This window comes from Urocitellus parryii, chromosome 8 (assembly GCF_045843805.1).
Source record: "Urocitellus parryii isolate mUroPar1 chromosome 8, mUroPar1.hap1, whole genome shotgun sequence".
Taxonomy (NCBI): Eukaryota; Metazoa; Chordata; class Mammalia; order Rodentia; family Sciuridae; genus Urocitellus; species Urocitellus parryii.
In genome coordinates, this window is record NC_135538.1 from 147522904 (window position 1) to 147550514 (window position 27611).

Genomic DNA, 27611 nt, shown 5'->3' on the forward strand with positions numbered 1-27611 from the left:
TTTCCCTCCCTTTCTCTCTCTCTCTCTCTCTCTTTTTCTTTCTTTGTGTTCATTAAAAAAAAAAAAAAAAACAAAACTGGGACTTTAGACTTTGATTTGGTCTAGACCTGCCTGTAGTTAGGTAAAAGAGGTGAGCACCTAACTGTGTGATCTCAGGGTCTTTACCACCAGGCTAACACCAGTGCTGTTTGAGGTTGCTGCTCCTTCCATTAGTTTGGGAGCCTGCTGCAAGGAAGCACCACGGACTGGTAGTTTATCCAAGATCAAAACGTCAGCAGGTTTGGTTTATCCTGAGGTCCCCCTCTTTGGCTTGCAGATGGAGTCTTCTCCCTGTGTCCCCACACGGTCTTCCTTCTATGTGCTGGTGACATTATATCTTCTTATAAGGACACCAGTTATGTTGGATCAGGTCCCACCCCCAGTGACTTCATTTTAACCCAGTTACCTCTCTAGAGACGATATCCTTAAATATGGTCGTATTCTGAAGTCCTGGAGGTTAGGACATGAGAATTTTGGCGGCTGTTCAGGCCCGAAGGCTCCTTAAAGGTACCTTGTGTCAGCACACATTTTGCCAAGCACTAACTAGAAAGGCGGCTCGTTGGTTATGTTCTTTCATTTACCTGATCGGCACCACCCTCACTGCCGGGAAGCAGTGGTGTTCCTGCTCTTAGGCAGTTTAAGACCCAGGTCACTGGGGTGGGGATTTGGAATCTGTTAATGGCAATGCTGTGATAGAGGCCTCTGCTGTGGCCACCATGAGACCACTGGAGGCCCAGTGGGTGTGAGGAAGGGAGAGGAGCTGCAGGGAGTGGCACCGAGTTGGAAGTGGGTAGTCCCACACTTTCTGTGCAAGATGCATCTGCCCACATTGAGAAGCATCTTACTCTCCTTGCTCCATCACACACAGAATCTATAAGAAAGAGCTCAGGGTCAAATGTATGTATGAAACTGGGCGATTGGCAGCACAGGGGTGAGTATCTCTTGGTGTACCTGCTGCTCAGTGTGGCAGAGAAGAGTCTGTCTCTATTCTTAGCTCAGGGTTATGTTACAAAAGACCTCCTGGCTCCTTGCGCACCTTGCCCAGAATGGGTACGGCTCTTGTGCAATGCACACATATCCTTGATCCTACGCCCAGTGTTTGAAGCTTATTATAAGGTCACTGTGACCTTATGGACAACAGATCCTGCTGGTGAATGTGGTTCTGTGTCTTGAGCTTATTTAACCATGGCAGAAGGTAATGGTGTTGAGTTTTCGTACTTTGTGTTTCATGTCACATAAGTGTCTTCTAAGGCTGGTTAAAACTTGGGAAAATGGGCCTGAATGTAGAGTAGTGATTACTAGAGGTTGGGAAGGGCCCGGGCAGGGGTGGGTAAAGGGTACACAACACAGGTGGATAACAGTAAGCACTGATGTTCCCCAGCACAGAGGGATGGCTGTCATTCAAAACATCCTGTTATATATCTTAAGAAGATGTGGACAGGGTGCTCAGAGGCTCCGGCAGGGAAGAAATGATGCGGAGAGGGTGGTGCAAATTCCCGATTTGATCCATATGTGTTGGGTGTACGTGCTGGAATATCAAACTTGACCCCACGAATATGTGCAATTAATACATATTAATAAAAAATAAAAAATAAAAATGAGGTTGATTTAAACAAAAAAGAGCACATTTGAAAGGAAAGAGCCTAAGCTATGCTGCAGATTTCCTTAACTGAGGCAGAACCTGCTGGTTGCCTCTCCAAATCCCTCTTGCAACTTCTCCTTCAGTAACAGAGCATGAGCCAAGTTAAAAGGCTGTATACCTCAGTCTCCATTGCAACCAAATGTCGTCCCACAGTTGAGCTTCAGATAATAAGATGTAAGTAGAAAGGCAGTGGGAAATTCCAGTTAGGCTGTTAGAGTGGGTCCTTCTAGAAGAGATACACATTCTTCTGCTCCTTTCTCTTTTCTTCTTTCCTCTGTTGTTGGATGTGATGGCTGGAATTTCAGCAGGCATCTTGGCCCATGAAGTAATCTTGCAAATACAAGACTGACACAAGGACTGTGAGCAGAAAACAGAATAAGCTCAGGTCCTAAATAACTCAGCAGCTTTATAGGCACAATTATGTGCAGAAAGAAACTTTTTTTATATGAAAGGAAGAAAAAGCTTTTATCTTAAGACATTCCCTCCCCCCAACCCCTGTTATAAGCAAACAAATCTAATTCTTAGTGAACTCTAGGTACACATTAAAATCATGTGGGGAATCTATTTAAAAATATAACTTCCAGGACCCTGTTTCCAGAGCTTCTGGTTTTACCGATTTAGCATTGAAACCAGCCAAGTGTCATTTAAAAGAAATGTTGTATTTTTTATACCTTTAATTTATTTATTTATATGTGGTTCTGAGGGTCGAACCAGTACCTCACACATGCTAGGGAAGCGCTCCACCCCTGAGCTACAGCCCCAGCCCCAAGTGTCATTCTTAAAATGCACCCCCAGTGATTCTAGTGTAGTATCAGGGCAGAGAACCAGTGTCCTCACTGATACTCTGTGTCCTTCTAGTAACTATTCTGCTTGAATAATCCTGCCTTCTCCCACCTCTGTGGCCCTTGTTTTACTTCTGTACTGTTAGGGAAGGGAAGAGTACTAGGGACATAAATAAGAGAACCAAATTGAAACAATGTATGTTTTAACTATTGAAAATAGTTTTTGGAATTTGAATGGTAGTATGGATATGAGCAGATTCCGAGACCCAGACAGCACTGAAACAATGATGAAAATTGTGTCATGGAACTTTACTTGGAAGAAATAAGTGAAACTCCAGTCCTCCACACTTCCCTTCCCTCCACCAAGTACAAAGGAGTTACCAAAACAATAGGGCTAGAAAGTATGGAAATAAGTGTGCCTCTAAAGCCAAGTGGTAGTTAGCTGTATGGAGGGGGAACAAGGGTAGCTTTAAATTATTTTTTCATGGCTACAGTTAACATTCGGGTCTGCGAGGACAATCAATGGGGAAGAGAAGTTCAGTTCTGAGGCCATCTGTTATATTAGTTGGACAGTGATTTCTCTCTTCCCTAGAGTGTTCTTTTATTTCCAGTACTTTTTAAAAATCTTAAGATGCTAACCCCTAAATTCATTTTGGCATTCACACTATAAAGATTGTGATTTTTGGATTTTTAGTCTGATATTCACAACTTTGTGTTTGTCAACAGCAAGATAGATACTTGTCATACAGTAAGAGTTTGAGATATGAACATGATGTCAAACCTCCCCCTTCTCCGGTTTCTTTTAGGTTGTTTGCTACAGAGTTTTCTGTGAGAAATCATGAGTGGGGAGAAATAATGAAGGTGCATGTAATCAATTTGATTGCAAATAATGAGGAAAATTGCCATATTGTGTTTTGGTCTTTCTGCAGAAGTTTTCATGTAAGCAGCTTAGTGTTTAAAAACAATTAGCTTTAATTGATACAGACATATTATTACATTAGAGATAATCAATATGTTAGAGATGTGTTTTGGAAATATGCATATGTTAGAAATAATGAGCAACTGTTGGCTGAAAGTACTAGAAGCTTGGGTAAAACTGGTTTATGCAGAAAGGAAAATTTATAAGTCTACATAATCAGAAGCACGGGTATAAGACGTTTCAGAAGTGACTGATTTAGCAGTTCAACGGGGTCCTCATGGACTGGCTGTTTTTAATCTTCCGTTGTCACCCTCAGTGTGGCAGCCGATGACTTGTGGTTATCTGACAGAAGGGCTGCAGCAGACCCAAGCATCACACCTGCATTTACCAATGGCAGAAAAATGGAAGTGGTCACATGCCTTTCCCCTATGTGCCTGTCAAGAATAGACTTCTCAATAACCACTGGATCCGGCTTCCCCTGGAAGTTCATTGGTCAGATTGGTGTCCCCATCTTTTACTAAATGACATACTAGTAGCGGGAGTGGAAATGCTCTGACAGACTTATTCAACAAAGTCACCCCTTTCTCCTTGCTGGAGAGGGGCCATGTTAGGGCCAGCCTCACCAGTGATGCCTGTAACGTTAGGTCTCTGTTGGCCAGGTCACTACCTCTAGTGAAGAATATTCATGGGAAGCTGGGCAGGGTGGTGCACGCTTGTAATCTCAGCTACTCAGGAGGCTGAGGCAGAGGATCCCAAGTTGGCGGCCAGCCTGGGCAATTTAGCAAGACCCTGTCTCAAATACAATAGAAAGGGTTGTGGATGTAGCTTAGTGGTAGAGTGCTTGCATAATACGTGCAGGGCCCTCAATCCCCAGAATACACACACACACACACACACACACACACACACACACTCACAATTCATGGTTGTAATTAGAGTACATATGATTAGGCATTAGTATTGTATAATATTAATAACTTCATGCATGCTTATATTAGTGTAGTGCATAATTTACGTGCATGATAATACATAATACGTGTCATGTACATAGTTACACGTGCATAGTCCCAGCACACACATAAATGGAGCAAGGCAGATGAAATGACTGCAGCTAGAGGGGGGTTGTGGTAGGGCCCGTGGTTCGGATTCTGAAGAACTTGGGAGTGGTCGAGGCTCTGAAGCCTTATGCTGTCTTCCCAGCAGTGTGGATACTCAGCCTTTGCTTCATATCATTGATACGTTGGCATGGTTTCCTATAAGACCACCCTAACTCAAACCAACTGTCGATATTGTGTATAAGCTTGTGGAATATATATGGAAAAAGAGAGGGGGACTCTCTTCATTAACATTTTATGCTAACAGTTATTTCTAAAAGGTTTTAAACTTCTGAAGAGCACTAACTTCTTGAACATAATATTTTCTTCTATTGAGAGTCTGTGGCCAAATTTGCTTCGATTATCATTTAGCAATTTATGTTTGTGAAAGCATCTTGTTTTGGTTTATTTTTAGTTGAACTGCATCAATTTAACCCGGCTCTCTTATTTACAATGTTCTGCCTCTTCTTCACCTTCATGGAGCTCTGGTTTATGGGGAGCCTCAACTTAGACATGTACCTAGAGTATGTTGCTTAATGAAAATGCTGAATCACTCTCCCCGAGTGTGCATCTCATGGACCTTATTCTTCATGGTCTATCCAGCTACTGGGGGTTGAACCCAGGGGTGCTTTACACTGAGCCACATCCCCAGCCCTTTTTTATTTTTTATTTTGAGACAGGGTCTTGCTAAGTTGCTAAGCCTTGCTCTGAACTTGGAATTCTCCTGCCACAGCCTCTGGAGCTGTTGGGAGGACAGGCGTGTGCCACGGTGCCCACTGCCTCGTCTTTCTTGACCATGCTGCCCACTGCCATCTTTGTTTCTACTTGCAGTTCACACCCCATCTCCCTACTCCTGGGTCTCCTGTTGCGGAGTCAGTGTTGACCTCCAGGATCGCCGGTCCAGTGGGCCCTTTGGGTCTTTACCTTGCTTGAGTTTTCAGTGCCTTTAGATTCTGCAGTCTCTTCTTCACAGAACTTTCTAGTCCCTTGGCTCTTGTGGAGTCCACTCACTTGGTCCTACTGCTCTGGTCATTCCTGTTTGGAACCTTTGATATCTCTATTTGTGAGTGATCCAAAGAGGTTTAGGTTCTAAGCTTTCTTCACCTCAAACTTGTATGACTGTAGGTGAAGTCAAAATCCCTGGTTTCTATTCGATAACTAAGTAAGCAGACTTCTCCTGGATCCGTGTTTTCACAGACCTGTTGTCATAGAGCCCAAGGCATGTCACTCTATAGTTCACCTTGAAATCAACATGTGTTTTCCTCCACGGTCGCCCATCCAATTGCTGTTATCAGAAACATGGAAGTCAACCTTGGGATATTGAACTCCTGTATTGCCCACATCCTCCCTGGTCCCTAGTCCCAGCAGTTTTTGGCCACTGTCAGCATCGTCTCTAACCCTGTGCTGCAGTACCCTTACCTAGAAATGCCTGCATGCAATTTCGCTCCCCTGGATCTATTTCTATAGTGTAGCCAAAGGGATCACTTAAAGAATACAGATCTGGTAAGATGAAGTCGCTTAAAGAGGCTTCCTATGGTCTGTTAGTTCAGCTTTTAAACTTACAGATTCCTTCTCTCTCACCTGGCTAACCCCTCCACCCGAATTCTAGAGTGCATTTCAACCTTTCTACACTCCAGCCCTACTGAATTCTCTAAATTCCTCACATGCATCGTGTTTTTCTGCCCTCTGCCCTTGAAACACACAGTTTTCACTGTCTGGGCACTTTTTCCATATTTATTTTCTGACTCCTACTCCTCTCCTGTCTCAGCTTAGATGTCAGTTCCCTGGGGAGGTCTTTCCTACCTCTGTGATAGACCAGTAATTCTCAACGCTTCACTTGACATTAGAATTAGCTGGGGGAATTTTATTTTTAATTTTTTTTCTTTCCACATTTTTATTGGTGCATTGTAGTTGTACATAACAATGGGATTTGCGACATACTCGTACATGCACACAATATGCCAATGTAATTTGCCAGTATCACTCCCCAGCACTCACCCCCTTCCTCCCCGCCCCCACCTCCTGGTCTCTTTCCTCTACTGATGTCCTTTTGATTTCCACGAGACCCCACCCCACTTTTCTTTTTAGTTTTGCTCTCTAGCATATTCTACCTATGAGAAAACATGACCCTTGACCTTCTGAGTTTGGCTTACCTCGATTAACATAATGGTCTTTAGTTCCATCTATTTTCCTGCAAGTGTCATAATTTCATTTTTCTTTATGGCTGAATAAAACTCCACTGTGTATATATATCACATTTTCTTGATTCGTTTATCTGTTGATAAGACACCAGGCTGGTTACATAGTTAGGCTGATGTGCATTGCACTGCTACAACATGGGTGTGCATGTGTCGCTACAGTATGATGACGTTGATTCTTCAAGATAAATACCCAGAAGTCACTTGGTGGTCACATGGTGGTCCCAGGCCTTTATACTGGTTTCCATAGCAGTTGTACTAATTTATAATTAGCTGGGGAAACTTTAAAAGTGATCCAGATGAACTGCTCTGAGAGGGGGTTTGAATCAGCCTCCCCTGGAGGGGTTGTTAAAACTAGTCACCCAGCAGTGTCCACACTGCTGGACCAGGGACCTCACCTTGAGAGCATTGCTCCAGATGAGGCTCATTCTAGGTCCCAGGGAAGTGCTTCCACGGCACAGGCCTTGCTGGGCACAGTACTCATCACACTTCAGGATAACTGCTTTAAAAAACTGTTTTTCTTGCTAGAAAGGAAGGACAGTCCTTTTCTCGTGAGGTCAGGCACACTGGCCTTCTGGTTAACCGTTGTATCCCTCACAGGTCCAGCCCCGTGCCTGACACATAATAAGGATTTATTCAATACTAACGCTGGAGAGATGAATAAAAATTCCAGTTTGGGTAAGAATGTAGTGTCCAGATTGTCCACAGGTCAGTTAAGGCAGCACTAATGCAGAAGTGAGACTAGACGCTGCCTACGGATCTACGATGTGTAACTTGGTGGATTGTGGTTTGCTCACTCGGAGTCTTACTGAGCGTGCTGAACGTGTCTTGAGGTGCTGCTGCACCCAGGTCCCCTCAAGCTCACCAGTACCCTCAACACATGGGAGCAGCAACGTGTGGGCATTTTTGACTGATTGTGGTACAAGACAAGCCCATGGAGATCGGGCCCTTATTCTCGGTGTGTACAGGTGTATACTTCCATGTTTATGGGTTAGGTGGTGTGTTCTTTTGAAATATCAGAGTAGAAGACAATCAAAGAAGACCTCAAGCTGTGCATTGTACAGTGCTCCATTGCCAAACGTTTAGTTCTTTAGAACTGACCAAGCAGAAACTCCATTCCTTCAGCCCTGGACTTAATTACATTGGTGGCGATTCTGAAGTAGATCTCAAATCATATTTTTTTTATTTCTTGAGCAAATATTACCATAAATTACAGTTTATCATTATAAAAACTACATGCTTTTTAACTTGCCATTTCTGAATACTCCCATGGGAAGATAATCCTTCGAATGACAGACCCAATTTCTGCCCTCCTGCACAGCTCACCGAGGGAGAAATTCAAGGAGCTCAGTGATTAAAATCTAATAGAGTAAATGCTGCTTGTGCTTGTTTATGGCTTGTCCCCTCCAAAACCCACAGTGAAATTTGATTGCCATTGTGACAGAGTTGGGAGTGGTGTCCTTAAGAAGTGATTCTGTCTTAAGAGGGATTTGTGGCCACATGCAGTGTTGCACGCTTGAAATCCTAGACTTGGGGAGGCTGAGGCAGAAGGATAACAAGTTTGAGGCCAGCCTGGGAAGCTTAGAAAGATCCTGTCTCAAAAATAAAAAAAAAAGGATGGCCAGGGATACAGCTCCTTGATAGAGCATCCTGGGGCTCAGTCCCTGGTACTGCAAATAAATTAATAATTAACAAGAAAGAAAGCACGTGTGCACATGCTCCCGTGTGCACGCGCGCGTGCGCACACACACACACACACACAGTATGAGGACTTCTAGGGGTCCTTAAAAAGGAAAAAAAGAGGGCTTCATACCTTTCTCAAGTGAGTGAGTTCTTCCTCTTGAGGAGCTGGATTAAGTGTTTCTCCAAGATTAGTTGGACCTTCATGTTGTGTTATAGCAAGTGGTAATAGCAGGGATGGGTCATCTCTTGTCTATGGTTGTACCTAGGGACACATTCTGAGACATGCAGAATTGGAAGATTTTTCAGTCCTTTAGGTTCTATGCATGAGGTTCAGCAGGACCATATGTCAGAAAATGTGCAAAATTTCATATTTACATAGTACTATTCCTCTGAATTCTACTAGAAGTTATAATTTGTGCTTCCTGCGTACTGGTTTTCACAATTAGATGGGACAGTTAACTGCATTCATTTTCTAGGTGAAGACACTAAGGTTCAGGTAGCCTAGAAAGCTTCCTCTAGACTAGATGGCTTATATTCAGGGCATCACAATTTGAACCTGGTTGAGTCAAAAGTCTATGCTCAGGCTGGGTTTATAGCTCAGTGGTTGGGCACTTGCCTAGCCCGTGTGAAGCACTGGGTTCAATCCTCGACACCACATAAAAGTAAAATAAATAAATTAAAAGTATTGTGTCCATCTATAACTGAAAATATGTTTAAAAAAAGTCTATACTCTTTACTTTTTGTGGTGCTGGGGATTGAACCCAGGGCTTTGTGAGTGCAAGGCAAGCTCTTTACCAACTGAGCTACACCCCCGGCCCTATACTCTTTTCATACAGTTCACTTTCATAGAGTTTCCTAGAGTGACTTACTTTATGGTAATATGGTTTAATAAAAGAGCTTCTAGTCTTACATAACTAAATTAAATTCAGGCTAGCTTTGACAAAAAAGAAAATATATTGTAAGGAGCGGGGATGTCTTGAAATGCAGAATGCAGATGGCTTCCCGAAGGAACTGGAACTGAGAATGGGAAAGCCGTAATCCTCATTCTCTCTTATCGCACCTCCTCCTTGCACATCTGTTCTTGTTCCCTCTTTGGCTTCTGTAGGTTATGCAACGTGGCTGCTGCGCAGCTCTGACCAGGCCCACGTGTTAGCCGTCCCCAAATCCCAATGCCAAACTCCTGATGGAGAAAATCGACGGGCTCTGCTTCAGACAGACGTTCATCCTGGTGCAGTCAGCTGCAGCCAAGGGGATGGATGACCTCACCCAGGTGCAGCCGCCACGGGATTTGAGGCACCTTTCTTTCCTGGTCTGACTTTGGCCTTTGCTCGCTCATCTAGTTTGGCTGCCACCACTTTGGGTACTGTTCCACAGAGAAGTCCAAGTTTCCCTCCGGGTCTGACCCTTCTTTTTTTTTTGTACTGGGGATTAAACCCAGGGCCACTCAAGCACTGAGCCACAACCCCAGCCCTTATTTTTTATTTTGTTTAGAGACGGGGTCTCACTGAGTTGCTTAGCATCTCACTTTTGCTGAGACTGGCTTTGAACTTGTGATCCTCCTGCCTCGGCCTCCCGGGATACTGGGATTATAGGGGTGCACCACTGTGCCCGGCTTCTTATAATTCTTTGAAGAGAAAATAATACTAGGACAGGCTTGGCCAATAGGTTATTGTGTTAGTGATTTTCCTCTTTTGAAGGGCATTATCGTTTTTCTTCTAACTCATTCCTTATCCCAAGTGTCTCTGTTCATGCACTTGTGTGTGCACACATGTGCTGACACATGAGTACAGTTAGAGAACCTGTTCAGAAGAAATCACCAACTTCCTTTGGAGCTTGACTTATCTCTTGAGCTGCAGTAGCAATAGCTCTACTTACTTTCTTGGCCAACAGAAAGTGAATTAAACCCTCCCACACCTGTTGTCTCTTCTGCCTCCTTATAATGTTTAAAGGCCTTTCCCCTTTATCCAGAAGTGGGTCCAGTTACTCGTTTTGGACACATTGGGAAGAATAAATTCACCCTTAGGAGCAAGTGGTAGTCACCAACTTCACTGTCAACCGAAGTAGCTCCTGGGGAAGGAGATTAGACCTTAGTGCCCTGTTGCATACATGGGTACTTTCTATTTTCTTCTTCAGCTGTTAGGGAGAAGAAACTCAGAGGTGAAAAATATGTTGTTACATGTTTTATTGGTGGCCCAAATTTATGAATATTTAGTGTTCCAGAAGTTTGTTTGCAGACCGTTGTTTAGAACATGGAATTCATCTTGCTATGGAAACAACATTATCCTTGCTGGTTAAGTTTCTAGCCAAACCATGAATGATCATTTGGCCTATAACATGGCTGAAATGTTAATTATGGCCTTGAGGTTTTTCTTACCCTTAAATGTAGAGTTAGAACTCTTCTTGTCCGTGGCTCTGAACTCATTAGCTTCCTGAATCCTTGTTCACCGGAGCTTCTCTGAAGTTTAGTGCTTCTGGAATCTCAATTTTCTGCCTCCTTAAGGAGGCAGGGGAAACCATGCAGGTATGTGGGGATGGTGGGTGTGGGTATTGAAAGGTGCAGGGTGGTATAAAAGAAGGGTAGGTCCAGTGGAAGGAGGAGCCTTTGGTGTCCTCAGTGATTCCTGTGGGAAGGGCAGACCAGGCTAGGGAAGAGGAGTAGGGAGGAAGGGCTGGCTGGCTGCACTTCTGGACAAGTAGGTGTTGTCATTAATTAGCCAACGTCTGCCTCTAAAATACCTATTGACTCTTCTTTCTTGTCTGTGGTTCTTTGAGCTGTTCTTTCTCCTCCATTAGCCTGCAGTAAGTACAGGAAGAACGAACTGACAGCATTTCTCCTTTGTCTTGCTGGGTCCCTGAACTCACCCCTGGGGCTCACCATGACTGCGTGAAGTCCAGCCAGGCAGCCGCAAGGTGTGAGCCAGGTTCCTACTGCACGTGGTGATGGCAGCGTGCCTTTGCGGGTCCTACGCCTGTGGCTTTAGCAGATGATTTCCTCTCCTTCTCCGACTTGGAACCAGACAGTTTCACATTCTCAGCAAGCAGATGGACAACAAGGTTGGAAGAGGATCTGGTACTGAAATAGTCCTTGAGTCATCCTCTGACTGTTCCCTCACACGGGCACTCGCCTCTCTCTCTTACAGGAGGACAATGCTGGAAATTCACTGTCCTCAGGATTGCTGGCCTCTCCTCTCAACCTATGTTTCATTTTTTCTTCTGGGTCAAGGTTGGCACTCTGCTAATATAAGAATTTGTCTAGGACTGAGATACAGCTCGGTGATAGAGCACTTGTCTACCACATGAGTGAGGCCCTGGGTTAATCCCCAGCACTGCCAAAAAAAAAAAAAGAATATTGTCTAATTTGTTTTGGCAGAACACCTGGTCTTTTGCCCTCAGTAGGTGTTTAAAAATAGAATTTATAATTAAAAGTTTTCTATCTACTGCCTATTTTTGTCCTCTTTCAAAACAACAACAAAACTCCTGACATTAAAAAGGGAAGTGTGAGTTTTTGATGTCACCTGTGACATGTTTTGGGAACTGAAGGTGCTCTGGCTAGAAACCATTGACTTGGTCCTTGGTGCTTGTTATGTGCTGATGACCGTGTGTGAGCCCCAGATAGTCACCGTGTCTTTCTGTGCTTTCTTTCCTACCTGTCAAGTGAGACGCTAAAACCTCAACACATGTGACTAGATTTACATAGATTTCTAGTAATTTCCATAGATTAGAGCTATTCTTCTTCTACAGCAAAATAGTTGATGAGCAAGAAGCAATTAATCTACTTAAGGATTTACTTATTCTGAACCATATGTATTGTGCTCAAATGCCTTTTATTTGATCCTTGCTGCAAAGGGCTTATTGTGTTCTCTTCTTTGTGATTACATCCTCCATTTGATTTGATTTGATTTTTTTCTTTTTTTTTTCCTTTTATTTTTTTCTTGGGTCACTCAGATGACTTTTTCTTTTTAATGTGATGCTAGGGATTGAACCCAGGGCCTTGTGCCTGCAAAGCACACACTCTACCATCAGGCCATGCTCCTGGCCCCTCCATTTGATCTTTTAATAGAGCATGAGATGCACTATAGTCCAATTCAGGGCATGTTGTGGGGTCACTTGTGTCTCATCCTGCTCATTTGGAGGTATTTTTTGCTGTCAGGCTTTCTGTTAAGAAATGGAAGCAGGAACATCAGGAGTATTCTGAGCTATGGAACAGTCTACATAAATTGGCAGATGGCCATCCAAAGTTACTCCATGATGATGGTATCTGATTTCTATTTCTCTCTCTCTTCCCAATTTTGATAGTTTTAGGTAAGTCCCGTGACCTCGGTTGACCAAGGTCTTATACAAATATGTGTAAAAATTTTAGGAGCCAAAGATTGGAACTTATTTTTTTCAGGATTAAGTAACACTTTGTAATGACATTGCTGACTTTGGAAAATTTTATCTCTGTTCCTCAACACATGGATTACTTCCACCAAAAGAGGATAACATTTGGGATGATGATTTTCAAAGTAACCACGGGGAGAGAGCTTCAGCCTTTGTGTGTGCCTTGGGTCACATGGAAGGAAGAAAGAGGTTTGACGAGCCTCTCCGAATCCCAACAGAATTGTCTGGGAGGTTTGCACCAAAGTTTCTGTCATTTGCTTGGACTTATTCACCCTCACCTGGGGTGGTGAACAAGTCTTTCCTCTCAAGCCTCTTCTCTGTTGGCTGTGTTAATGTCTGACATGACTGAACTGTGCATTCACAATGCTTTTCAGAGGAGTTGTAAAATATCTGTCTGGTCTCTAGATAAAAGTTGACAGTTGTATATAGTGTTAATGAATCACCTAATGATCCCCCTTGGGTTTAAGAAAGCATTGGATTTTTTTTTTTGGGGGGGGTGAGGTACTGGGGATTGAACCCAGGGGCACTTGACCACTGAGCCACATTCCCAGCCCTATTTTGTATTTTATTTAGAGACAGAGTCTCACTGAGTTTCTTAGCACCTTGCTTTTGCTGAGTTTGGCTTTGAACTCACGGTCCTCCTGTCTTAGGCTCCCGAGCTGCTGGGATTACAGGCGAGTTCGACTGTGCCCGGGGAAAGCATAGGGTATTGATATACATGTAGGAATAAAGTTAGGGTTGACTTTCCTTGTTTGCTTTTTTGCTTTTATTAGAGCTTGAAAAGCTTAAAATTGGTAGTTCTAAAATTTCATCATGTTTTTTCCCTCAGTTCTTTCTGCCATTGCTGACTTTGCTTTCGATTTCTTTTGCCCAGAAAACTCTCTTCCTCCCGCCCCTTGTCTTCCCATGCTCTGTTAAATTCTCCAGATTCTGGAGGGCTGGGCTCAAAAAGCTGCCTCTCTTCCTGGATCCCAGAGGGACATGGCGTGCTCTGCCCAGTTACCTGTCCAACCTGTGTCTTTCCCTCCAACACCTGAAAGTTCTGTTTTGTTTATCTTTGTGTTTGTAGCACCTGATAGAGGACCTGGTAGATAATAGGAGCTTCATAAATGTTTTTCAAATGAAGCAATGAGGATAAGCGCGCTGCACTAAGAGAGGGTATCTAACTATATGGGGGAGGGAAAGGGAGGTGGTGGAAGTACCCCAGAAAAGATAGGCCTGGAATGACGTTTTCTTGGAGGAGGAGCTATTAGCCAGATAAGAGGGGTGGGAAGAATGACCTTGGTAAATGGAAAATCAGAGGAATTGTGAATAAGGAATTTCAGGTACTTATAAATAGTGAAGTATGACTGGAACTTCAATGCAAAGTGGAAAAGTCTGAAAAAATGGCTCTAAAAAGGAAGGCAGGTTCTATGTTAATTTGAATTTTGTGCCAGTAAAAATAATTATTTAGGTTATTAGCCAGAATTTACCTCTGTTCTGCACTGATCAGTAGTAAAAAAAGCCAGGTGTGAGACTAGATTTCATGAGATCATTTGATTAGAAGAACTTAAATATTTATTTTTATGTAATAATTACTTCAAAGGAAATGGATGGGTGTATCAGTCTTTGTATGAAACAAATGTTTGCTAAAATCAAAAACTAAAATATTAAAAGGTTCAAGGACATTATTCCTGACTTAGAGACAAAAATACTGGAATCTCAATTTAACCTAAGTGATTATCCAGGTCTCATGTCAGGGGACAACTTTATAGCTGAAGCTGTGTTTTAATGAAGCATTCCTGGTCCATCAGTTGCTAACCATTTAAAGATGGGATACTCATAGTTCATAAGTAGATAAGCCTAGATTACTTTCTCTAACGCTGACTTCACGAAGATCAAAGGACTTGATATCTATAAAATGCTTAGCCCTAAGGGGCTTGGGGGTGTGGCTCAGTGGTAGAGCACTTGCCTAGTGTGTGTGAGGCCCTGGGTTCGATTCTCAGCACCACTTATAAATAAACAAAAATAAAATTCTATCAACAACTAAAAAAATAAAATTAAGTTAAAAAAAGGGGACTTGTGGTGGATTAAAAAAAATACTTAGTCCCAGGCACCAGGCCTGGCACCCTGTGAGGACTCAACAGCTCTGTAGTCACACCAGAGCTGAGGAAGCCTCCACTTGGTGATTATCAACTTTCAGAAGAAACTTTGAGGAGACAAGTCCCTGCCTCCAAATGTCCCACTGTTGACATGTCCACTCTTTCCCAAGACTCTGGACTTTCCTTGGTGGTTTTAGGCAAGACCTCCCGTCTCAGACGTGCTTCCTGTGTGAGTCTCAGACCATCAAGGTGATCTGATGGGAGGACAGAATCTTCCAGCCCCTGTGCATCTCAGCAGTTACCTGTATTTCAGATAGTTCTGGTTCCGCTTACCGGAAAGTTTCAGGGAATCCCGACAAGGCCTTCTTGACATGTCAGGCAAAGGCTTTCCTCCGTGTTCGTGGTGGGCAGCAGGTTTGCCCAAGTTGCTAATGAGGAGGAGGAATCGGGACGCTGTACTAAACAACTGAAACCTGGTTTTTGGTGGGCATAATTTAGGAATATCATGTGCCTTTAGTGTGTTTTGATTAAATTCCAAGATGATATAATCATCTGACTATTAAAATAATTAATTGCCTTGTTTTCTACCTAGAGGCGTAATGGTTCCAGATTTGCAGGTAAGAATGCATTTTGCAATAAGACAATGAAGCATGAGCAATTGTTACTGTGATTTCTTCTGTGGCAGGGTAGGGCAGGTTAGCTGGGGCGCATCACTCTGAGACATTTCAGGGAGCATTTCTTGGAAATGTGCATTTTTCTTGTGCTTAAACTTGAAAGAGGACGAGAATAGCCCAGGTTTCCCCCCAGTTCTTTCCCAATACCAGTGAACTGACACCCTTCTGTAAATGCAAGGTGCTTGCTGAAAAGTGAAATGCCTTCCTACTGTGGTGCCCAGGAGCACAGACCCATTCCAGTTATGGGACAGGAGGAAGCTGCCAGGCTGACCCTGCTGAGGTCATTTGGAAGCGCGGGAAGCCTGAATGTTCTTGGGGCAGTGCCTTTGCCTTTTTTGTATGGCCTAAATCTGTCACTATCCATTTACTGGTTCATAACTTTAGAAATTATTTTGGAGTAATCCCTTTCAGCAGAGAGAATGTGCTTAAAAAGTGCAATTTAAATGAAGAATTAAATGCCAAATTCATTTTTCTCAAAGAAGGTGGTAGTGAATATGTAATTCACATGGATTACATGTGAATCTCTGGAAACAGCATCAATGCGTGTACTTCAGTGTGTAATTATTTTTTTAATATATATTTTATTGGTAGGTGAACACCATATCTTTATTTATTTTTTAAAAATGTGGTCCTGGGGATCGAACCCAGTGCCTCACTCGTGCAAGGTGAGTGCTCTACCATGAGCCCCAGCCCCGGCCCTGTGTGTAATTATCTTAAGAACAGTTTGTCCAAAGACAGAGATTCAACACAGGCAGGCACAGGAGGTGCCGTCACATGTTCCACTCTGGGAAGCAGGACTCTTCATTTGGATCAAATGCCTTTCCTAAATCTATTTCACCCATCATCAGTATTATGTTTTCTTATGCATGTATGAAAAGTGAATTTAAAGTTAATGTGGATGACTCCACTAGTAGAAGAGCAATTTATATACAGTTTTAAATCACGCTGTTTGACACTCAGATTACCAGATGCTTCAAATAGAAGACTGGTCTATTACTTGAAAGGTTGATTTTCATCTAATTGAACAAAGTTAGGTGTTTAGAAAAATCATTCTACTGCAGTTTAAATACTGACATCACTGTGAATTCGAATGCAAATTTGGTCTCAAAGTTTATCATCAAAACTAAAATTTATTTTTTAAACAGCTTCATGAAGGTAAAATTTGCATATCAGAAATGTCACCCATTTTAAGTTTATAGCTTGTCGGGCGTTCGTGGTTATGCAGCTGGGTCACCCTCTCTACCATGCAGGGTAGAACACTGTGTTTCCCTGCATGTGATCTGCTGTCCCTTTGCAGTCAACACCCACCTTTCCATCCAGCCTCAGGCAATCACTGAAAATAATTTTTTTTTCTGTGAACATGCAAATAAGTATTTTGTGTCAGAATATAAACAATGGAATTGCTTATGAAAGAAATCCATGGAGCAGAAAATGACATATGTAACCCATTGCAATAGAAATGTTCTACTGTAATAGAAATAGTTGCCAAAATTCATCAGTATTTTTCTGTATACGCTAAGTAGTTGAATTACAATTTTTTTTTTTGTGACGAAACCAATGTTGCATATAAAGCATCCTTCAGGAGGTGATACATGTTTTTTCCTCTTTGCAGACCATTATCAATCTGATTTTAGGAATGTTTTGAATCTTTGAAGAGCTACTGTGTAAGTCTGTGCCTACTATAATATGGATTTTTTCTTTTTGCAAAGAAAGTTTTGGTTGTATTTTGTTGGAAATTTTTAATTAAGACAAGTAGACAAAATAGTCACCTTTTGAAATTTTACAAATTTCACTAATGGAAAATTAAGCTTGCAAACAGGAGGGCACTAGAACTTATCCTTACTGATCATTATTTTGGTGCTGGGGATTGAACCCATGGCCTTATGTATGCAAGGCAAGCACTCTACCAACTGAGCTATATCCCCAGCCAGAGTTTATCCTTATAAATACAATATAGAACCTGAGCAGATTAGATAATAAGAACTCAAACACAGCACACAGGCTTTCATTTGGAAGTTTTATAATTGTATGTAAGAATCTTTTCATGAAACTACTGTTTTTACAGGATCTATGTATAATTTTTAGCAGAATTCAAAGTATACTGAACTTTAGAAGGCCTGTGATTTCTAGGTATCTAAATTTGGTTAAACAGTAACCAGAACTATAAATAGACACAATTTGTTTGATGAGTTTCGTTGTCATAATTTTTCTTCAAGAAAAGGTATCATAAGCAAAAGATAATATTTTTGAAAATAACTTTACATACTGTAATATCAAAACAGGAAAATGAAGACTATATTTCACTTGGAATTTTTCCTGAATCTGGTAGGTATTGGAGCACTGAAGAAAGTATTTTCTTAATTAAAATTATTATGGTCTACAGAAAAGAGTCAAGTGTCACCAATTTCAAATTTATTAACTATGAAATGTATCCTGAAGGATATTTTTAAAACATATTGAAAACCCTGTATCCTTGCTTATGTAATCAAAAAACCATTGCATGGAAAAGTAACACAAATCAATATAAATCAGCTATTTCGGAAAAAGTATTTGTAAAATACATTGCAAGAAAAGTGTTAATAACTAAAAGCTCTTATGAACTGATGAGAAAAATATCAACTATTTTAAAGCAAAATTTGGACAAAGAAGAAGAATAGGCGATTCACAGAGTTAAGCTAAGATGCTGTGTGTGTGCATGAGGGTGTGCGTGAGGGTGTGCATGTGTGTCTGTGTGCACGATATATGATTAAATGAGCCCAAAGGAAAACGTTTAGTAGACACCAGGGGCTGATAACTTTGGTACAGCAGTGAGTGAGGGGCTGGTGTTAGTAGAAAGTTAACCAGACAATTCCAACCCCCTTTTCAAAGATGACTGAAAGAGATACAGGAATTAATCATGAGAATACCCACGAGTGCTACAGTTGAGGAACAGAGAAGGAGCTCCTCAGGCCTGTGGTCTGACTAGAGAAGGCCCTAGACAGTGAGTTATTTACTTCCCTCCTTATGAGATCGTTACTTGCAACGAGGGACATAGTGGCTTTCATGAGGCGTGAGTATAGTTCTGGTGGTTGGGCACAATCAGAGTTTAGGAGTTGTTGTGAGGCCCTTGGAAGAACGCTCCTTGCAAAGACACATTGCCTCTGGTGGTGACTGCTTCTTTGAGCAGGCCACCCTGTGTGTGATCTGAACAGGATTCACCTCCAGGGAACTGAGGAGGACCTGCGTCTGGAACCTGGCTTGTAAGACAGACTTCTCTTTGTGATCCCGATTTTGCTGGGAATGTGAACATTGTCACATGCAGTTGGTGGTTGTCGCTACACTGGAAAAGTCCCCAAGGTGCTCCTTATGAGGGCCCTACTATGACGTGTGCCTGGAAGACGCATTAAAACAGCAGCCTGCTCCCTGGAGACCTCTGCTGTGGAGGCTGTGGAGGGAGGACTTCCTGTGACTACTTACGCGCCTGGTCCTATTTTGACTTAATTCAGCGGAGTCCCTAGTATCATGTTGGGTGCGAGGCATCAAGTGGTTCATTTCCTATAAACCAGTTTGTTCATTGACTGGGATGACTCTTGGAACACTGGGGATTTTATTTTTTTCATCGATCGTCCTTTTTTTCAGGAATTGGGGGATTAATACATATTTTGCATCTAAGAAATGGGAAGATGGTTGAGATGATTTCCTCTGACTTTCGTGGTGTGGGGTGGGGTGGGGGGGTGCTGCTGGGTCTTGAGCCAAGGGGTTCCTGATGACGCCTCTACCACTGAGCTTCATCTCCAGCCCTTTTTAGTTGAGTCAGGTTCCTGGTCGGTCGTCCATGTTGGCTTTGAACTTGCAGTTCTCCTACTTTGGCCTCTGGGCCTCTGGGATCCTAGGCGTGCTCCCCTGCACCTGGCTAACGTGCTGACTTTCCAGCAGGGAATTCTAACTCAGGGCTCGTGCAGAGGCGTTTTTCTAGAGAGAGTTAGGTGCCAACTCCATTCTCCCACTGGTGCCCAGGCGCAGTCCGCTGGCCATGTCACGTGGGATGTCAGAGATCTGGGCCGTGGAATCCTGTGGAGTTTTGCTTTCCACCCTGAGTCGTCCTGGATTCCCCTGTGGCACAGTGACAGTGGCAGATTGGGACAGTCCGGTCACGTTTTTCTGTTGGGGCCCAGTCAGTTGTGGCTGGCTCTGTGAGGCATTGAGGTTCTTCTGTGTGAAACAGAACCCAACTGACACATCTCCAGCTTTTAAAAATGGTGTTTCCAAGCTGTGGTAACTGCACGGTGAGTTCCGCGGTGCTCCACGTCCCGTCTTTACCCCGAATGTATCTCTAGAGTCATTTCCATCATTATTTGTTTGCATGGTGCCTTATTGTTAGTTTTATACCCAGTGCTTGGTAAATGTTGAAAAAAAAATGAAGAAAACGAACTTCATTAGATACAAGCGATGAATGGAAATGAAATGGCAGCCATTTGGAAATGAGAAATGACCAGTCGGAGGCAGACACCAAGGCCTGGGCCTGAGATCCTTTCCCATGGAGAGAGAAATGTGCCCATCGCAGAAGCGGGTGACCCAATGCTTGTGTTCTTTCTTCTGAATGAACCATTCAAAAAAATTTTTTAGAACACAGGATATAATTAAAATGTCAAACCTAAGCTGCATGTTACTAACTTCATGCTAAGGAAGAACAGAAGAGTAGATTCAAGAATGAATCTTGATTTTTCTTTTCCTTTCTAGATCAATATTGGAGCACTTTCTTTTTAAATTTTTTAATTAACACATCAATATTACATATTCATAGGGGGATTCAGTGTGCTATTTCCATACATGTACAGAAATCTGCCCTCCCTTTTTCTACCCTCCTCCCCCTCCCCTGGCTCTAGTAATCACTCGTCTACTTTCAGGTCAACCTTTTTAGCTTCCACATATGAGAGAGACCATGGGGTACTTACCTTCTTAACTCTGGCTTATTTTACTCAACATAACCTACAGTTCCATCCATCTTGCTACAAATGACAGGCTTTCATTCTTCCTTATGACTGAATAATACTTCATTGTGCTTATATTAATTAAGGAGAATTTTCCAAAGAAGAAATTAGAGTTGTCTTTTCTTATATAGATTTATAGTGCTTCCATAATATATGCCTATTATGTACTACGTTTCATCATATATAATATGATACATATTATTTAAGTATCTTATACATTAAGCATCTTATACACTTAAGATTGTTACACATATAGTAATTATATACGTGAACATATATATACACACGTGTGTGTATTTATGTATATATACCTCATGTGCAGGAAAAACTTTATGATTTAAATTTATTTTAAATGACTTAAGATATATTGAAATCAATATAATTTGGATTGCTTGCTATTAATGTCAAGAATTTGTATGCCTTTTCTTTAGGAAGGCCTGTGACTTACATGAGGAAATGATTATTATGATGATTATCAACATGATTATATTTTCTGCTGAACAATTTGTAATATATTCTTACTCAAAAAGATTTTTGTTGTTTGTAGTGTCTGTATGTTTTTTTGTGGTCTGAGATATCAAATGTATTTTTTTTTTTTTTAGCCTAAAAGAAACAATTCTTTCTCAGGCTTATCCTCTTTTACCAATTCTTTAAATACTGGGGTTCATCTGGGCTCTCTTTACTGGCTCCTTTCTTTTATCTTTCTATTTCTTTTCCCTTTTTAGAGGAATATTGCCGCAGTCTGGCTGGGCACAAAATAACCGAGCCACCACACAGCCTTGTAGGTTCAAACAGCAACTCTTTATTCCCGGACTCTCACCGGCACTCTACACACACTTCCCAGGAACACACTCCCTCCCCTGGGCTCCGTTGGCCAATTCTCCCGGAACCCGGAACCAGAACTCCAAAGTTCTGGTTCAACAGAATATGATTGATTGAGTTCTATTGTGTATCAGGCTAGGACCACAGTGTACAGCTGAGCAGGTTGTGTACAGCACAACCCCAGGATGTGACATTTTTTGCTCCACTTCCAATACTTGTACAATACAGGTATTTCTGTCCCATCTGGACTGTGCTAGCTACTTTACAAACTCTCATATACTTTAACAATAACCTATAAGATGAAAACCATTCTTCTTACTTTAAAGAAGAAGAAAAAAAACGAGTTTATGTTAACAGTTGACTGAAGGTTATATAATAACCAGTGGGCAGTAGAGTTTGTCTAGGTCCAAAGCCTCTGCTTCCCTCTACAGGATGCTCCGTTTTGTGGGTGACTTATCCTCTAAGTAATTTCATCCATGGCCACCACCTCAATGATGGCACTTTCCATAAGGCACTCCACCAGGTCTCTCTTTGGTGGTCTGCTGGAGAATTCTCCTGTGCTCCAGAGACCCCTGAGATTCTGCAGGATGTAAAGTGAAGCCTCATCGTCCTGCTCATTGCATCTCCTTAATTCCCACTCTGGTGAAGTCGCAATCTGGGCTCTTTTCTGCCTCTCTCTCTCCCCAGTCATATCCAATTAATGCCACATCTTACCAGTTCTGCCTCTGAATTCTCGATTGTTCCTTTTCAAACCAAAATTGTCCCTGCATTCATTCAGGTCTTTGTTCTTCTATTCTGAATGCAACTGCTCTTCCTAATCTAGGAAAAGCTGTACCTAAAATCTGTCTAGGCCTTTGCACTGACCATTTGCTCTGCCTGCCTTCACCCTGTCTGCCTTCCCCACTCAACTGCCCAAGGACTCCGGGTTTCAGTCACCTTGTCCTAGAAGCCTTCTTTGATCCTTTCATCAACCCCCTTCCATTAATTATTCTTCTCTGCTCCCGTGGCACTCAGAGCTTAAGTCCATCCATCACATCCCTCCTCACAGCATTCTGATAATGGATTTGCTTGTCTGATTCCTACCTTGGATTGAGAAGTCTTTGAGGATGGGGACCATGTTTGACTTACCTGTATCTGCCTCCCCGCTAGCAGCTTGTCTGGGAGGAGATCAATAAGTGCTCAAGGGAATGATATTTCAGTCACATCGTGGATGTCTTAGGCAGATCTGAAAGAGTTGTTTGCATTATATTGCAGTGTTGGATGTGTTCATTTAGTTTTATTAAATTCTGACTGCAATTTTTATAAATTTTCATGGTTGAAATAATTTGTGGTGAAGTTATCCAATTATACAGAATTTTTGAGATGACAGCCAGTGTGATTACTGTCAAACCTACATTTTTATTCATATTGGCAGCCACTTCGTACCTTTATTCTACTGATAAGAGATGATGACTTAATTGGGTGGTAATTTAAAAAGTGGACTCTGTTGAACTTTGGTTCAAGGCTCAGAAGATGTGCATCAACACTAACGAGTAAGCCGCCTCTTAGGGGACCTTATCTTTCCTGTTTGCTGTCCATCAACAATGGTAACTATAGCAAGAGAATTTCTTGAGGAAGCGATCTAGAACCTAAGCCACTGCTAAATCGGAAATTAGATATCCTTTGGGGGTGGTTTTCACTAATATGCAACTTTTCTCATGCAATAAAGATTTAGGTCTTGGGTCAGCTCTGGTCTGGTTTGGCTGACCACTTAACTCGCCCTGGGCATCAGTTTTCTTGTCTTTAAAATGAGGTGTTTGGATTAAAATAGCTCGAAGGACTTTGCAGGCTCAAATATGCTTTGATGACATTGCTTGCTGCCAGCCCCTCGGCCCCTGGCCCCTGGGAGTGTTCTCCTGCCGTCTCCTCTGCCCAGTCTTCTGTTCCTTCTCCCGCACCAGTGGGCTGGAGCTGCTGCAGGTCCTAGCATCACAGTAGTTAAGCTGGGTTCTTCAGCACTTGGCTTTGACCTGGAAGTTTGCTTCCACGTGAGCTGAGAAGCAGGTGGCTCCTGGCCTTTGGAGCGGAGCCTGCTGTGCAGGGTCACTGAACTGCACATCCCTTCCCCTAAGACTTGGGAGTTCCTTTCAGGAAGAAGTGTCCTGACAGTGGTTACAAAAGTAGAATGAGGTTGCTGAGTGAGCACAAAAAGACACCATGAAGGGGGAAGGACTGTTGCAACTTACAATGTTCCTGTGGTGGTGACCTTTGCGGGTGTGGAAAGCCAGGAGGTGTGTCACCCACAATGTATGTCACACAAATGTCCAGAGTTTTGGAGTGAGGAAGGCACGTCGTGGAATGCAGCTTTACCTAAGGGTACAGCTGGATAAGTTCCCGCGTGTTTCTTGAATAACTTGTTGACAGAGCCCCTCCATGACACCCTCGCAGACCACTGTTTCCTCAAGGCCCGTGCCTGCGGTTTAGGAGGCGAGCTGACACTGTTCGCTGCCTTGATGTCCCCACAGTCTAATTCTGTCGTTGTGCGCAAAAGGACAGGTCAGGTGCCAGCTGTCGTGAGGAGCTCGGGAGGTGCTGTACGGAAACAGGGAGGTGGGCAGGCCGGTGTGGGCCGCTGGAGGAGAGCGGAGGGAGCTGGGCAGCCGGGGAGCTGGCCTGTGCGGTTGTGCGCAGAGGGAGAGGCGCAAGCGCCGAGGCGGGGCGAGCCGGGTGCAGGGCGAGCCGGGTGCAGGGCGCGGGACTGCGGTGCGACACGGACTCGGGGTTCCCGCGGCCGGCGGGCGAACGCGCCAGGTCCTGGCCCCCGGGCGGCTGCAGGAGCGGCGAGCTGGGCGCGGCAGCCGGGCTCGGACAGGGTTAAGCCATCACCTGCCTTGAAGTGCGACCCAGATGGGAAAAGGAAGTGCGGCGCCTGAGCTTCCTGTATAAATAAACGCGGCTCCCAGCGCCGCCGCCGCCGCGAGCTGCGCCCCACGCCGCCCGGCACGGTCCCCAGCGTCGCCAGGCCGGGAGGCGCGCGGGGACTCCTCCTCTTCCCCGCCGATAGGTCCGGGCGCGCGACCGCTGGCGATCCTGCCAAGTGAGGAGCTGTCAGCCGCAGAGCGCCCAGGGCAGGGAGGAATGGAAGAGCTCCTCCTCCCCGGCGCCGGCCGCGCAGCTCGGGCTGGCCGTGCGCGCAGGACCGGCCGCTGAGGAGCTGCGGCCAGCGGGACACTGCCCTCCTGCCAGGTAGGTGCGGAGCGCGGCTCCGGGGCTGCAGGCGGTGCAAGCCTGGAACCGCGTTCATCCACGAAAAGGGACCGAGAAGGGCGAGAGAAGCGAGGCAACGGTGACACCTTGGCGCTTGGCTTCATTTTCTGTTTCTAGTGCTGAAACCATACAGCACTGCATGCATTCTGAATGCCTTAAACACCTGTTAACTTTTAAAAATAGATGTCTTCGTAAAGGTAAAAATACATTAGCTTCATTTGTAACAAATGCATCATAAAATTGAAGATTAGATCAAGTCTCCCTGGATCTTTAGGGGAGAACAAAAGTTGGCAGGATCTTGGATGTCTACCTTCTGTTATTTGGAAATGCATGGCAATATGTTGACACAGAGCTATGAGTACAGTGTTGGGTTAGTCCTGGAATCTTGGCCAGACATCACTGTGGTTATTCTGACAATTTCTATCAAATAGAATCAAACTCTGATCCTAGCCTCAAGTTTAAGTTAAAAGGAAACCGATTTCTGTTTTAACAGGAAAAAGGCATCCTTTGCTTACCCCTTCCAGGATACCTTTTGCTTTTCTCATTAGTTTCAGGGATTCTGCTGTGAATCTGCTCCTGAAGCATGCACTTCTTACATACAGATTTCTCAGGGTGAATTCCTCTCTCTGAATAAATGTTTCCACTATAGACTGTCAGTTTCTTATTGCTTTCTGTCCCACATATCTTATCAAAACATAGGCTGGGGAGCCTTATGAGGACTATCAGTGTTCTTCTGGTTTGCCATTTCTGGGTGTTTATTTGAACATCGAGAGGTATGAATTACAGGATAATGCATTTAACATTTCTGAAGCAGGAGATTAGGGGTGTCTATACCCAGAAGCAAAATAAATGAACTTTGTGATGACTCAGTTTTCAGGGTGTGGATGAGGCAAAAGGAACCCAGCCGGTCTTCACTGAGTTGCTGGCTAATTAAAGCATCGGCTGCAGCTTCCCCTGAGCTGCTGAGCTTCCAGGGCTCTGGTCCCTTCTTCAACGGTTCACTCCTCTCTGACTCTCTCCCCTCCTTGCTGTGCCCTTCCTTCTGAACATTGGTCCTTTTCATGGGTAGCAGTTCCTTAAGTATTTCTAAAACTATCTTGAGGAGGAGGAGAGAAAAAGAGAAATCTCTAGCAGATGCACAAAGCTACTTGGAGATAATTGTATTATGAAATTCAAGGCTGTGATTTCACCTAATGTCTGCCCTGCCCTTCCACGCCTTTAGCAGGGTGTTTTATTCTTTGTGGTGGGCATCAACTTAGAAAAATGCCCGTTTCAAAAGTACTCTGACTATCTTGATGGCTTAAAAGAAAATTAAACATGTATAGTGAATATGAAAAAAAAAGTCAAGGGGCAGAATTGGGTTGCTTGGCTTTTAATCTCACACAAACCAAAAAACTCAACCAAAAAAAAAAAAAAAAAAAGAGCTCCAAACCAATCACCCTAGATAACTTGCTCTTGTACTACTGCGATGGAAGGAAGGTCTGAGTGTGGTCAGACACTGTCAATTTACCCAGAGTTTTACAAATATTTACAGTCATTATGCCAAATATCTTTGTGCTGAGCCCCGAAGAACATTCTCAGCATTCAAAAGCTCCATTCTCATGAATGGTTTCAGTTCACTTGCAATTTAAAGGCATTCAGGTTTCTAAACTAGGTCAGTTTAAGACCTGTCTTGTAAAAATAATCAGCTTTTGGGTCTCAGATTATGAACCAGGCTTTTGCAGCCATATTCTACAGCAAAGAGAAAAGTATGCTCTTTCTAGAAAGAAAAAGTTTGTTTTATCTACCTAGTAAGACCATCTAGCTTCCCAGAAGATATCTTTCTCTCCAAAATTATGAGTCCTTTTCATCAGAAAAGGTATTCAACTTCCCTTCTTAAAAGGTTGTTTCAGTATTTCAGGTGTTTAGAACACTTCTATCTCTGCAGAGTGGCTTCTGTGTTTCCCCTGCCCTTGATGTGACATTACTTTCTTGTTGAGTGAGGTTCTTCGTGTTTGCCGTCTCCAGTTGGAGGTAGAGGTCAGGAATCAGGCTGAACCCAGATGTTGACTGGAAGAACAAAGTCCAAGCAGTTTTGGGACTGAACCTACTTTGTGCAACTGATTATTTGGAATGTGGGAAAGGGGCCAAGCTGCCACTCAATCATGCTTTCCACTTTGAGGAGTGGGTATTTGCAGTGATTGCTTCAGAATACCAGACATTTTTTTTTCAGGGATTTCTGCATTAACTTATAGAAGCTCCTTAGTTATACCTTGTTTATCAATATTTTAAGTTTTGAATTATTGAAAGTGAGTACAGGTGAGAACCAGGTCTTGAATATTTCTTCTCCTCCATGTACAAGCAACACTCTACTGTTGGGTGACGACTGTTTGCCAGGCACTATGCTGGATGCTGGGGACTTAAAGGATGTGAGTTGTGGTCTCTTGTCTGTAAAGATTCTGATAATCTTGGCAGTGGCTTTGGACTTGGGTGGTCATTCTTAACTCAGGTTGTTTTACCAGAGTGTGAAAACTACTTTGATGTTTTTCATCCTGATCATGTGTTTTTCCTCTGTGTGTGGTTTTGTTGTTGTTTTTGGTTTGTTTGGGTAATGTTTCTCTGATGTCATTTGAGCCTTAAGTAACTCCAAGAGGCAATAACAGCACCTAAGTTCAGTTAGTCAATGTCTCAATTTTATTTTTCGACCTTTAAGCATATAGAGGAGGTTTTGGAGAAATATTTTATTTGTATTAACTTGGCATTTGGTACATACTTGGTTGTTGAGCACTTCTTAACCCAATGTATCATACTGTACTAGTTATTTAAAAATGGAAAATGACACATTGTAGAGAGTAAAGGTAACCAATGCTTTTCCAACCTGGAACAAGAAAGTTCCCTTCTGGGATAAGCTCCCTTTGTTGATAGGAAACACAACTTAAGTGAAACACAATTCCCTTATTCATAGCAAGAGAGACTTTTGATGGCATGGCTTGAGTATCAATTAAGAGCTATTTTGAGGGCTGGGATTGTGGTTCAGTGGTAGAGCACTTGCCTAGCACGTGTGAGGCGTTGGGTTCGATCTTCAGCACCATCTAAAAATAA

At 43.1% G+C, this 27611-nt stretch overlaps 1 protein-coding gene across 3 annotated transcripts in view; it reads left to right on the top strand.

Annotated features, from left to right (window-relative positions):
• Rnf144b (ring finger protein 144B) overlaps positions 1-27611 on the top strand; it is a 159645-nt gene that overhangs the window by 49801 nt on the left and 82233 nt on the right. The window contains exon 1 of one of the 3 annotated variants that reach the window (XM_026402175.2): positions 1170-1234. The exons of 1 other annotated variant lie outside the window; for it this stretch is intronic. The gene's annotated coding sequence lies outside the window, so the exon portion shown is untranslated. Of the gene's footprint in view, positions 1-1169; positions 1235-24243; positions 24510-27611 lie in introns of those variants that run through there. One more of the 3 variants, XM_026402174.2, reaches the window with a different exon arrangement.